Raw genomic sequence first — 12467 nt, 5'->3', positions numbered from 1 at the left:
AAGAGATGTGTGTCCATATTGACAAATTTGGTACAGTTCAATGTATATTTCATTCTCCTTTTCTAACATCCTAGGAATCCACTTCCAAGCAAGGTCTCTGGAATCGCCACCATAAATTAGTAAACCCTACAAACTTCTTACAAAAGACCCTGCAATGTCTTCAGTGTCTGTGCTACCTCCTCCTGAGCAGATCTTCTTTCTTTGGACTATGCTGATTCCTACTCTGGATTTGGAAGCAAGGTGGGGTGATAGGGAGGATCCTGGAGAATTAGTACCTCTTCTCGAAAGAAAATACCAGGTGTAAATGCTTTGAATTATTTTATGCAGGGGAGGTCTATTCCCTCACAGAAAGTGAAAGTCTGCTTCAGTTGGCAAGGAAGATTCAGAGAGATTTTGGGTTTTTTGAGTCCTCAGCATGGTCTGCCTAAATGTTCCCATTCTGTTTCAGAGATCCATTTCTTCCCATCCAAAGCCTTTACCTTAGTATAACTTGATAAAATTGCTTATATAACTGGTTTTACACCAGCCTATTCAATTAGATCTTGGGTAGATCCTTAGCCATGTTTTTCTTATAGCTACATGAGACAAGGATTAAAAAAAAAAAAGACATCACAGAGGCATTCTGATTCTCCCCTCAAAACTTGATTCTTTTTTTTTTTTTTAAAGATTTTATTATTTATGTGACAGAGAGACAGCCAGCAAGAGAGGGAACACAGCAGGGGGAGTGGGAGAGGAAGAAGCAGGCTCCCAGCGGAGGAGCCCGATGTGGGACTCGATCCCGGCACGCCAGGATCACGCCCTGAGCCTAAAGCAGACGCTTTAACGACTGCGCCACCCAGGCGCCCTCAAAACTTGATTCTACTTTGAGGGTCTGTTTCCTGGGTTCATGCCTAGTACCAATCACTATGTCAGCTGGCAGTCAAGGAGGAAACAGACGGCACCCTTAAAAAGATGCAACTGAAAAGAACTTAATGAAAAGACTTTATTTTACAGAGGTGTGGGCATGGGTAAAATATGAGGGATGGTGAGGCAGTCAGGTTTTTCCAACAGTGAGAAGTTGTTACCACTCATGAACTTGAAGGATCGAGAGAAGGAAATAGTGTTGTCAAGCCTGGAAAGAGGTTGAACTGTCTGAAGCTCTCTGATAGGGGTTGCCTGATAGGTTTTGGTAACCACAGCAAGACAAGGAAGGAGTAGGCAGATTAGTACCCTGACCTCTCTCTTCTCTCACCATTGCATCTCCTGATATGCTGCTTCCCATTGGTCAAAACCAGATGGTAATAGAGCAAGGATGATGCAGAGACTATCAATTATAGGCAACTCATCTCTCTTCCATTTCCAGGTAAGATGAAACAGAGAATATGGCCACTTTGAAATATTTCCCTAAGGCAAAAACTTCCATTTTATATATATATAATATATTATATATATATTATAATATATATATTATATATATTTAGGCACACTCTCAAAGTACAAAACCTGATATATTTTCATCTATTAAAGTTCTTTAGTTAAAAATTTGCAATACTGATAGATTAATACAATCTTGAAGAACAATACAGAATAGAGAGGAGAAAGGAAATACATATTTTAAAGCTCTAGGAAAAAATCCATTTTAAAATGAGATTTGATCAAGTTACAACTCTGAATTAAATAATCTGACTACAACTTTGACCTTTTTACTTTTACTTCCTTAAGGGGAAAAGCTTAGGAGAATATTTGCATATAAGTAATTACTTGAAAATAATGTTTTGACAAGCATAAATGAACATAAAATAACTTGAAAGGCTTTCATATTGCACTTAAAATGCTCACATGTTTAAGGGAGTCAAGATATAGCAGTTGGGAGAAAACATGTTTTGAATTTGATTCATGTCTGAAAAACGCTTCAAGGTCACCCTCTATAATCCAACAAAACCACTTGTAACAAGAGTAATTATAATAGCTTACTCCAAGCACCTCTTTTAAGTCTCTCATCTAAATATAGACCTGTGCTGTTTTCCTTAACCTTGACTGACAGATACATTTTGATGAGGTGGAGAGAAAGATTGATTTGGAAAAGATTAAAGAGAAAATGTATATCTGGGATAGCCAAGGGTCTCAGACAAACGAGGAGAGTATATTTCCACTTTGTACTTCCGCTTTATAAATATAAAAAGTGCACCGGTTAACAAAGTAATGTCTATTAAAAGGATAGATCATCGCTTCTCAGCCTTTTGGCTAAGATCAAGTGTATTAAAAGGCTAGATCAATTGGGAAACCCATAAATTACATTTTGTTTTATAATTCAATATTTTAATATTTGTGACATTAACTAAAATAGTAACATTGTCTTACCCAGTCGTAAAATAAAACTCTGAGCGTTAAAAAATGTGTCGTATTAGAAACTGTGGCAAATCTGTTCTCACTTTCTCTCCCTCTTTAGAATAACTAAACCCTAAAATTTCCAAATCAATATAAAATTTTCACATATTCCAACTGCCTAGTTACCACTTCTTCTTTTTTTTTTTTAGATTTTATTTATTTATTTGACAGAGAGAGAGAGACAGCCAGCAAGAGAGGGAACACAAGCAGGGGGAGTGGGAGAGGAAGAAGCAGGCTCCCAGTGGAGGAGCCCGATGCGGGGCTCGATCCCAGGACCCCAGGATCATGCCCTGAGCCGAAGGCAGGTGCTTAACGACTGAGCTACCCAGGCGCCCCCCTAGTTACCACTTCTAGCATCGTATCCAAAGCCAGTCCTTTATGTGTTTACTATATTTACAAATATTTTCACATGTTATCTTACCAGACATATTTTATAACTTTTAATGAAAATCTTGGTTGAAAAAGAATAATAAAAGCAAAACTAAAATTTAAAAAGATTTTTATTAAAGTGTACTTTACATACAGTAAATGCATATACCTTAAGTGTACAGTTTGATGAAATTTGACAAATATATATACACATATAACCCATACTGGTATTAAGATAGAACATATTTCCATTACCCCAGAAATCTCTTTTGTGCTCCTTGCCAATTGTCAACTGCCCGCCCCACCACAAGAGGTAACTCTGCTGTTCTGATTTCTATCATCATAAATTAGTTTCACCAAATTTAGAACTTCAAATTAATGGAATCATACAGTAAACTCTTTTATGTCTTTTTTTCTCAGTATAATGTCTTTGAAATTCACCTATATTTTTGCATATGTAAGTAGTGCATAGTGCATATGGTACAAAACAAAGATTTAATTTTTTAAAAATTTTTATTAATTTCTTTTAGAGCTGATGGCTAAACATTTACTAGTATTTTATTAAATATATATTTTTTTTCTTGGGGTAGACACCTAGAAGTGTAATTATTGAGTCATATGTTCCACTTTATAAGCTGATAGTTTTTCAAAGTGGTCATACCATTTTGCACTTTCTCCGACAATGTATGAGAGTTATAATTGTTCCACATCATTGCCAACATCTGGTAGTGTTATTCTAGCAGGTGCTTAGTGGTATCTCACTGTGGTTTTATTTGCATTTTACCAATGACTGTTATTACGTTGAGTACTTTTTTGTACATATAGGCCAGTATATACCTTTTGGCAATTCTCTGTTCGATCCTTTACTCATTAATTTTATTGGCTGTTTTGTATCATTGAGTTATAAGACATATATATTCTGGATACAAATCATTATCAGCTATATGTCTTGTGAATACTTTCTTACTTTTTTCTATTCTAAAACTATCTTATTTTTATTTAATTCTTTTTAAAAAAATTTAATTCCAGTATAGTTAACATACAGTGTTACATTAGTTTCAGGTGTACAATATAGTGATAGAACAATTCTATACATTACACAGTGTTCATCATGATAAGTATACCGTTAATTCCCATCACCTATTTCCCCTATCTCCCTACCCACCTCCTCTTCTAACCATCAGTTTGTTCTCTATAGTTAAGAGTCTGGTTTTTTTTAGTTTGTCTTTTTTTCTTTGTTTTTGTTTCTTAAATTCCACATATGAGTGAAATCATATGGTATTTGTCTTTCTTTGACTGACTTATTTCACTTAGATCCACTCTAGATCCACCCATGTTGTTGAAAATGACAAGATTTCATTCTTTTTTAAGACCAAGTGCTATGCCATTATACACACACACACACACACGTGTGCGCGCACACACACACACACACACACACACACACACACACACCACAGCTTTATCCATGCCTCTACTGATGGACCCATGGGCTGCTTGCATAGTTTGGCTATTTTAAATAATGCTGCATTGAACACAGGAATGCATACATCTTTTCAAATTAGTGTTTTCATATTCTTTGGGTAGATACCCAGTAGTGCAATTACTGGATAATATGATAATTCTACTTTTAATTTTTTGAGGAACCTTCATATTGTTTTCCAAAGTGGCTGCACCAGTTTGCATTCCTACCAACAGTGCATGAGAGTTCCTTTTTCTCCACATCTTCATCAAACCTTGTTTGAGTTTTTGATTTTAGCTATTCTGACAGGTGTGAGGTGATATCTCATTGTAGTTTTGATTTGCATTTCCCTGACGGTGAGTGATGTTGAGCATCCTTTCAAGTGTCTGTTGGCCATCTGTATGTCTTCTTTGGAGAAACGTCTGTTCATGTCTCCTGCCATTTTAATTTAGTTTTTTAAAAAGATGTATTTATTTGAGAGAGAGAAAAAGAGAAAGAGTGTGCGTGGGGATGGGCAGAGGGAGAGGGAGAGAAATAAACCAAGCAGGGATTCAGAATCACTGTGCAGGGAGCCTGATGCAGGGCTTGATTTCACAACCTTGAGATCATGACCTGAGCTGAAATCAAGAGTCAGACACTTCAGTGATTAAGTCACCCAGATGCCCCTACCCATTTTTAAATTGGAATGTTTGTATTCTTTGGTGTTGAGTTATATAACTTCTTTATATATTTAAGATACTAATCCTTTATCAGATATGTCATTTGCAAATATCTTCTCCCATTCAGTAGGTTGTCTTGCAGTGTTGTTGAATTTTTTCCTTTGCTGTGCAGAAGCCTTTTATCTTGACTTGGTCCCAACTGTTTATTTTTGCTTTTGTTTCCCTTGCCTCAGGAGGCATTTCTAAAAAAATGTTTCTATGGCTGATGTCAGAGAAATTGCTGCCTAAGCTCTCTTATAGGATTTTTATAGTTTTGGGTCTCACATTTAGGTTCTTAATCCATTGGAGTTAATTTTTTTGTAGAGTGTGGTGTAAGAAAGTGGTCCAGGTTCATTCTTTCGCATATAGCTGACCAGTTTTCTCAACACCATTTGTTGAAGAGACTGTCTTTTTTCCGTTGTATATTCTTTCTTCCTTTGTTGAAGATTAATTGACCATATATTCATGGGTTTATTTCTGGGTTCTCTATTCTGTTCTATTGATCCATGTGTCTGCTTTTGTGCCTGTACCACACTGTTTTGATTATTACAGGTTTGTAGTGTATCTTGAAATCTGGAATCGTAATACCTCCAGTTTTGTTCTTCTTTTACGATTGTTTTGACTATTTGGTATTTTTTGCAGTTCCATACAAATTTTAGGGTTATATATTCTCATTCTGTGAAAAATGCTGTTGGTATTTTGATAGGGATTGCATTAAACCTGTAGCTTGCTTTTGATAGCATGGACATTTTAAGAATATTAGTTCTCCAATCCATGAGCATGAAATATCTTTCCATTTGTTTGTGTCATCTTCAATTTCTTTCACTAATATTTTATAGTTTTCAAAGTACAGGTCTTTCACCTCCTTGGTTAAGATTATTCCTAGGGATTTTCTTCTCTTTGGTGCAATTGTAAATGTGATTGTTTTCTTAATTTCTCTTTCTGCTGCTTCATTATTAGTGTATAGAAATGAAACTGACTTCTGTATATTGATTCTGTATCCTGTGACATTACTGAATTTGTCAGTTCTAGTAGTTTTTTGGTGGAAGCTTTCAGGTTTTCTATATAGTCATGTCATCTGCGAATAGTGATAGTTTTATTTGTTCCTTACCAATGTGGGTGCCCTTTAGTTCTTTTTTCTTGTCTGATTGTTGTGGCCAGGAGTCCCAGTACTATGTTGAAAAAAGGGGTTAGAGTGGACATCCTTCTCTTATTCTTGATCTTACAGGTAAAGCTCTCAGGTTTTCACCATTGAGTATAATATTAGCTGTAGGTTTTTTCATATATAGACTTTATTATGTGGTGTTATGTTTCCTCTAAACCTACTCTCCTGAAGGTTTTCATCATGAATGGATGTTGAACATTGCCAAATACTTTTTCTTCATCTACTGAAATGGTTTTTATTCTTTCTCTTATGGCTGTGATATATCACATTGATTTGCAAAGACTGAACTACCCTTGCATCCTAGGAATGAATCCCACTTGATTGTGATCATTGATTTTTTTTAATGTATTGTTGATTTGATTTGCTCATATTTTGTTGAGGACTTTTCATGTTCAACAGAGATACTCACTTGTAGTTCTCTTTTTTTTGTAGTATGTTTCTCTGGTTTTGCTATCAGGGTGATGCTGGCCTGATAGAATGAATTTAGAAGCTTTCTTTCCTCTTCTGTTTTTTGGAATAGTTTGAGAAAAACAAGTATTAACTCTTTAAATGTTTCATAAAATTCACCTGTGAAGCTGTCTGGTCTGAGACTTGGGGGGGAGGGGTCTTTTGATTACTGATTCAGTTTCTTTGCTGGTAATTGGTCTGTTCAAATTTTTTAGTTCTTTTTTTTTTTTTTAAGATTATTTATTTATTTACTTGACAGAGAGAGACAGCCAGTGAGAGAGGGAACACAAGCAGGGGGAGTGGGAGAGGAAGAAGCAGGCTCCCAGCGGATGAGCCTGATGTAGGGGTCGATCCCAGAACGCTGGGATCATGCCCTGAGCCGAAGGCAGATGCTTAATGACTGTGCCACCCAGGTGCCCCTCAAATTTTTCAGTTCTTGATTTAGTTCTAGGAGGCTGGATATTTCTAGGAGTTTATCCATTTATTCTAGGTTGTCCAATCTGTTGGCATATAATTTTTCATAATATTCTCTTATAATCATTTGCATTTCTATACTGTTGGTTGTTATGTCTCCTCTTTTGCTTCTGATTTTGTTTGAGTCCTCCCTCTTTTTTTGATGAGTGTGACTAAAAGTTTATCAATTTTGTTGATCTTTTCAAAGAATCAGCTCCTGATTTCATTAATAAGTTCTTTTTTTTTTTTTTTAGATTTTTATTTATTTATTTGACAGAGAGAGAGACAGCCAGGGAGAGAGGGAACACAAGCAGGGGGAGTGGGAGAGGAAGCAGGCTCGCAGCGGAGGAGCCTGATGTGGGGCCCGATCCCAGAATGCTGGGATCATGCCTTGAGCCAAAGGCTGACGCTCAACAACTACGCCACCCAGGCGCCCCCAATAAGTTCTTTGTTTTTAAGTTTCTGTTTCATTTTTTTTCTGCTCTAATCTTTATGATTTCCTTCTTTCTATTGGTTTTGGGTTTTGTTTGTTCTTCTTTTTCTAGCTCCCTTAACTGTAAGGTTAGGCTGTTTGAGATTTTTCTTGCTTCTTGAGGTAGTCCTGTATTGTTACAAACTTTCCTCTTAGAACAGCTTTGTTATATCCCCCAAATTTTGGACCATTATGTTTTTGTTTTCATTTGTTTCCATGTATTTTTTTATTTCCTCTTTGAATTCTTGGTTGTCCCATTTATTGCTAAATAGCATGTTATTTAACCTCCATGTATTTGTGTTCTTTTTTTCTTGTGACTGATTTCTCGTTTCATAGCATTATGATTGGAAAAGATGCATGGTATGACTTCCATCCTTTTGAATTTGTTTTGTGGCCTAATATGTGATTTATTCTGGAGAATGTTCCATATACACTTGAAAGAATGTGTATTCCACTGTTTTAGGATGGAATGTTCTGAATATATCTGTTAGATACATCTGGTCCAATGTGTCATTCAAAGCCACTGCTCCCTTGTTAACTTTCTGTTTAGATGATCTATCCAGTGATGTAAGTGGGTGTGAAAGTCCCCTACTATAATTGCATTACTATTGATTACTTCCTTTATGTTTGTTATTAGCTGTTTTATGTATATGGGAGTTCCCATGTTAGATGCATAAATATTTACAGTTGTTACATCTTCTTGTTGGATTGTTTCCTTTATGATTAGATAGTGTCCTTCTTTGTCTCTTGTTACAATCTTTGTGTTAAAGTCTATTCTGTTCAATATAAGTATTGCTACTTCAGCTTTCTTTTCACTTCAATTTGCGTGATAAATGCTTTTCCGTTCCTTCACTTTTTTAAAAGATTTTATTTATTTATTTGACACAGAGACAGAGACAGCAAGAGAGGGAATACAAGCAGGGGGAGTGGGAGAGGGAGAAGCAGGCCCCTGCTGAGCAGGGAGCCTGATACGGGGCTCAATCCCAGGATCCCAGGACCCCCAGGATCACGACCTGAGAAGAAGGCAGATGCTTAATGACTGAGCCACCCAGGCGCCCCTCCATTCTTTCACTTTCAATGTGCATATATCTTTAGGTTTGAAATGAGCCTTGCTTCTTAAAAAAACCAAAACAAACAAAACAAAACAAAACAAAACAAAACAAAAAAACAACCCTGAGATCAAGACCTGAGCTGAGATCAAGAGTTGGATGCTTAACGGCCTAAGCCACCCAGGTGTCCCAAGGATCTTGCTTTTCTTAATCCACCACACTTTGTCTTTTGATTGGAGTGTTTAGCCCATTTACATTCAAAGTAATTACTAATAAGATATGTACATATTGCCTTTCTGTTACCTGTTTTTGGTTGTTTTTGTAGTTCTTCTCTGTTCCTTTCTTCTCTTGCTCTCTTCTCTCATCTAATGCTATTTTTTGATGAATGAATCTTGAAATCAAGCAGTAAAAGTCCTTAATTTTGTTCTTCTATTACAAGATATTTTGAACTATTCTATATCATTTTTATTTTCATATGTAGTTTAGAATCAGCTGGGACTTTGGGAGTGCACTGAGTCTATAGGTTAATTTGGGGAGATTTGACACTAACATTGTGCATCTGCTTGACATCTGTATTTTGTTATCCATCTCCCTGATTTTTAAGAATTTTAATTTCTTTAGCAAGGTTTCATACTTTTTAGCCAAAAAGTTTTCTTTTTTATGACGTTCTAAACATTATCTTTATTACTGCTATTTTTAAATGAAAAAATGATCCCAATTTTTAAAGTATTTTTTATAATAAATGAAGTGAAAATACAAAGATTATTTTTTAGTCTTCTTTAATTCATCATTTCAGTAACAGCATGTAGACTTGCCAAATCAACTACGTAATTACTTCTTCATTCTATTGTTATCAATATATTATCTGAAAGCTAAGATAATAGAAAATATTCACTCATTGAATAAACAAAAGAATAATGAAAGAAAATGACTTGGATATATATAGTATATTATACATGCTGAATATATATATTAGATATACATGCTGAATATATATAAATTCTCCCATAGAGAATTTATAAAGAAAATACAAGATCCAAAGGAATGGATTAAAGACTTAAATATAAGACCTAAAATCACTGGTTTCAGGCCTTCATTTAAGTCTTTAATCTATTCCAAATTCATTTTTGTGAGTGGTGTGAGATAGGGGTCCAGTTACATTTTTTTTTTTCATGTGGATATACAGTTTTCCCAATACCATTTATTGAAGAGACTATCCTTTCTCCATTGTGTGTTCTTGGTTACTTTGTCGAAAATTAGTTGACTGTGTGTATGTGTGGGGTTTATTCCTGGGCTCTCTTCTATTTCCTTGATTTCTTTTTCTGTTTTTAGGCAAAGACCATGCTGTTTTTATTACTATAGCTTTGTAATATAGTTTGAACTCAGGAAGCATGATGCCTTCAGCTCTGTTCTTTCTGAAAAAGATTGCTTGGCTAATTGTGGTCTTTTGTGGTACATACAAACTTTAGAATTATTTGTTTTATTTCTGTGAAAATTCCATTTGAATTTGATAGGGACTGCACTGAATCTGTAGGTTTGAGTAGTACTGACACTTAATATTAATTCTTCTAATCCAGAAGCACGGGATATCTTTCCATTTATTCATATCTTCTTCAATTTTTTCATCAGTTTCTTATAGTTTTCATCTCCTTTATATCCTTGATTAAATTTATTCCCAAGTATTTTATTTTTTTTGATGCTATTGCAAATGATATACTTTGTCTGATATTAATATAGTTATTCCAGCCTTCTTATAATTAGTGTGTCATGGTACATCGTTTTTCTATCCTTTCATTTTTAACTTACCTTTGTCTATATATCTTGAAAACAACACATAAGTGGATCTTCTTCTCTGCCTTTTAATTGGTTGTCTTGTACTTTTACATTTAATATAATTATTGATATGGTTAGGTTTAAGTCTACTATCATATCATACTATTGGTTTTCCACTTTTCCCATTTATCCTTTTCCTTTTCCATCTTTTTTTTTTCTCCTTTTAAATTAAGTATTTCTCAGTATTATATGTTACCTCCTCTCTTGGCTTGTTAGCTCATTGTTCTATTTCTTTAGTGATTTCTTTGGTGGTCACAATATACATCTTTAACCTATTACAGTATACCTGCAATTGATATTATAACATTTCACATATAATGTAAAAGCCAAATATAAATATACTTCCATTTACCTTCTCTTCTGTTACTTCCATTTACCTTCTCCTCTGTTACTTTTCCTTTAGTCAACTGCTTTTTAAAGAAATTAAGTAAGTAGAAAATATCTAGTGTTCTTTATTCATTTATATTTGAGTTTTTTCCCTTTAACCCGAATAAGTTATTTAACATTGCTTGTACTGAAAGTCATCACTTATTGGGTTTAAGTTCTGAAGGAAAATGTTGCTTGATTTTAACACTAAATTCACAGTGTATTTCCGAGCATTTTAAAACTGCCATTCTACACCAGAAGTCATAGATATATTGTGGGAAGTATTTCTTTGTTTATAGCCCAGCCTCCAGTATTAAATGAACATAGCATAAACAAAGAGGGTGCAATTTTGAAGATAACATGGCTCTAAAGTGCAGGAAAATAGTGTGAGGGAACCTTTGTGCAACTTTTGGCAGCAATCAGCATTAGCAAGACCTCAGTTGCTCACAATAGCTAACTGGGCACTGGCTGTCTAGGTTGCCAGCCATGAGCTAGAAGAGATGTCTCTATTGTCAAGTAAACATAAAGTGGTTCTCTTTTCCCCAGGTGGTGGGGCTATGCACGAGCAGTAGCTGCAGCTTTGGAAAGATGGAGTAAGAGCAAAGAAAAAAGATCTCTTCAGTTGCAGAAAATCTCCTAAAAAAGTGGAAGGCTTATTAGGCCCTCAAATCCACTCTGGCAAAGCAGGCAATTCTGGATAAGAAGGAGCCAAAGAATGGAAAATAACTCAAGTTTAAGCAACTGGAATGGTTCCTAAGCGATTCCTGGTAAGGACAAGGTGACAGGGCCCATCTCAGACCACTAGAAAGAAGTGAAACCTCACAGCTAGGAAGTGCTAAACATTTCTTGGTCTTTATTGTATGCATACAAAGGATTAATGGGGTGAGTTTACTGGTGCAGAGGACCACTGCGAGGTTCACCTGAAGATTTTTCAGGGGTGTCTTTGTCAAAGTGACCCCCCAGACCATAAAAATGCTGTGTATAGTGGAACCTTATATGACCTGAGGATTTCCAAATCTGAAGTCTGTCTGGGAACTCATCTTGAAATGTGGACAAGGCAAGATCAAGAATAAAACCATCCTTCTGACAGACAACATAGTGATTTAGGAGCACCTGGGGAAGTATAGTGTTATTTGCTTGGAAGACCTCATTCATGAAATTGCCTTTCTAGGGAAGAATTTCCAGGCGATCTCTGAGTTCTAAATGCCCTTTCCATCTCTCATGCTACCAAGAATAGAATTGGCTTCCTCAAGGAGGTGGGCTTACCTGGCTATGGAGATGAATGCCCCAATCAGCTCATTTGGCCGGTGAGTATCTCAAAGCACAGTGCAATGAAGGCATGTGTTTTGTCTTTTGGGAATTGTTATCCAGTATCTTCAGAGAAGATTATTTTCTGCTATATCTTCAGTAACTAGAGGGAAGGGTCAGGAAGAAGATGATGATGTTCCTGGTAGGCACTTCTCATTATAGCCCAGTTTCAAGGAAAAGTTGCAATGTGTTTTCCACATTGGCTGCTACCACCACCTCTGCAAGCAGAGGACTCATGCCATGGAGGAGGGAGTCCTGCTATGTTACATTTTCTATACTGGGGCTTAATGTTGGTGAATGAATACTCAAGCATGAATACAAGACAGCAGTGGACCAAGCCCAGGGATATACCTGAACCTTGAGGGTTCCTTGGGTCGTATTTTGGGAGGAACTTGAAATGCAATTACAAAGAAGAGCACAAAACAGTGCTCAATTGTCTCTGCTATGAGTCCATTGTTCTAACTTTTCTGTGATGGCT

General features: G+C 35.9%; 1 pseudogene; it reads left to right on the top strand.

Annotated features, from left to right (window-relative positions):
* Positions 1-11251: 11251 nt before the first annotated feature.
* Positions 11252-12096, top strand: LOC123789566 (large ribosomal subunit protein uL30 pseudogene; annotated as a pseudogene).
* Positions 12097-12467: the final 371 nt, after the last annotated feature.

This window comes from Ursus americanus, chromosome 8, assembly GCF_024610735.1.
Source record: "Ursus americanus isolate L20-20 chromosome 8, mUrsAme1.1.p, whole genome shotgun sequence".
NCBI classification, from domain to species: Eukaryota; Metazoa; Chordata; class Mammalia; order Carnivora; family Ursidae; genus Ursus; species Ursus americanus.
Note: the sequence above shows the minus strand (reverse complement) of the source record. Positions and strands in the feature narration are given on the sequence as shown.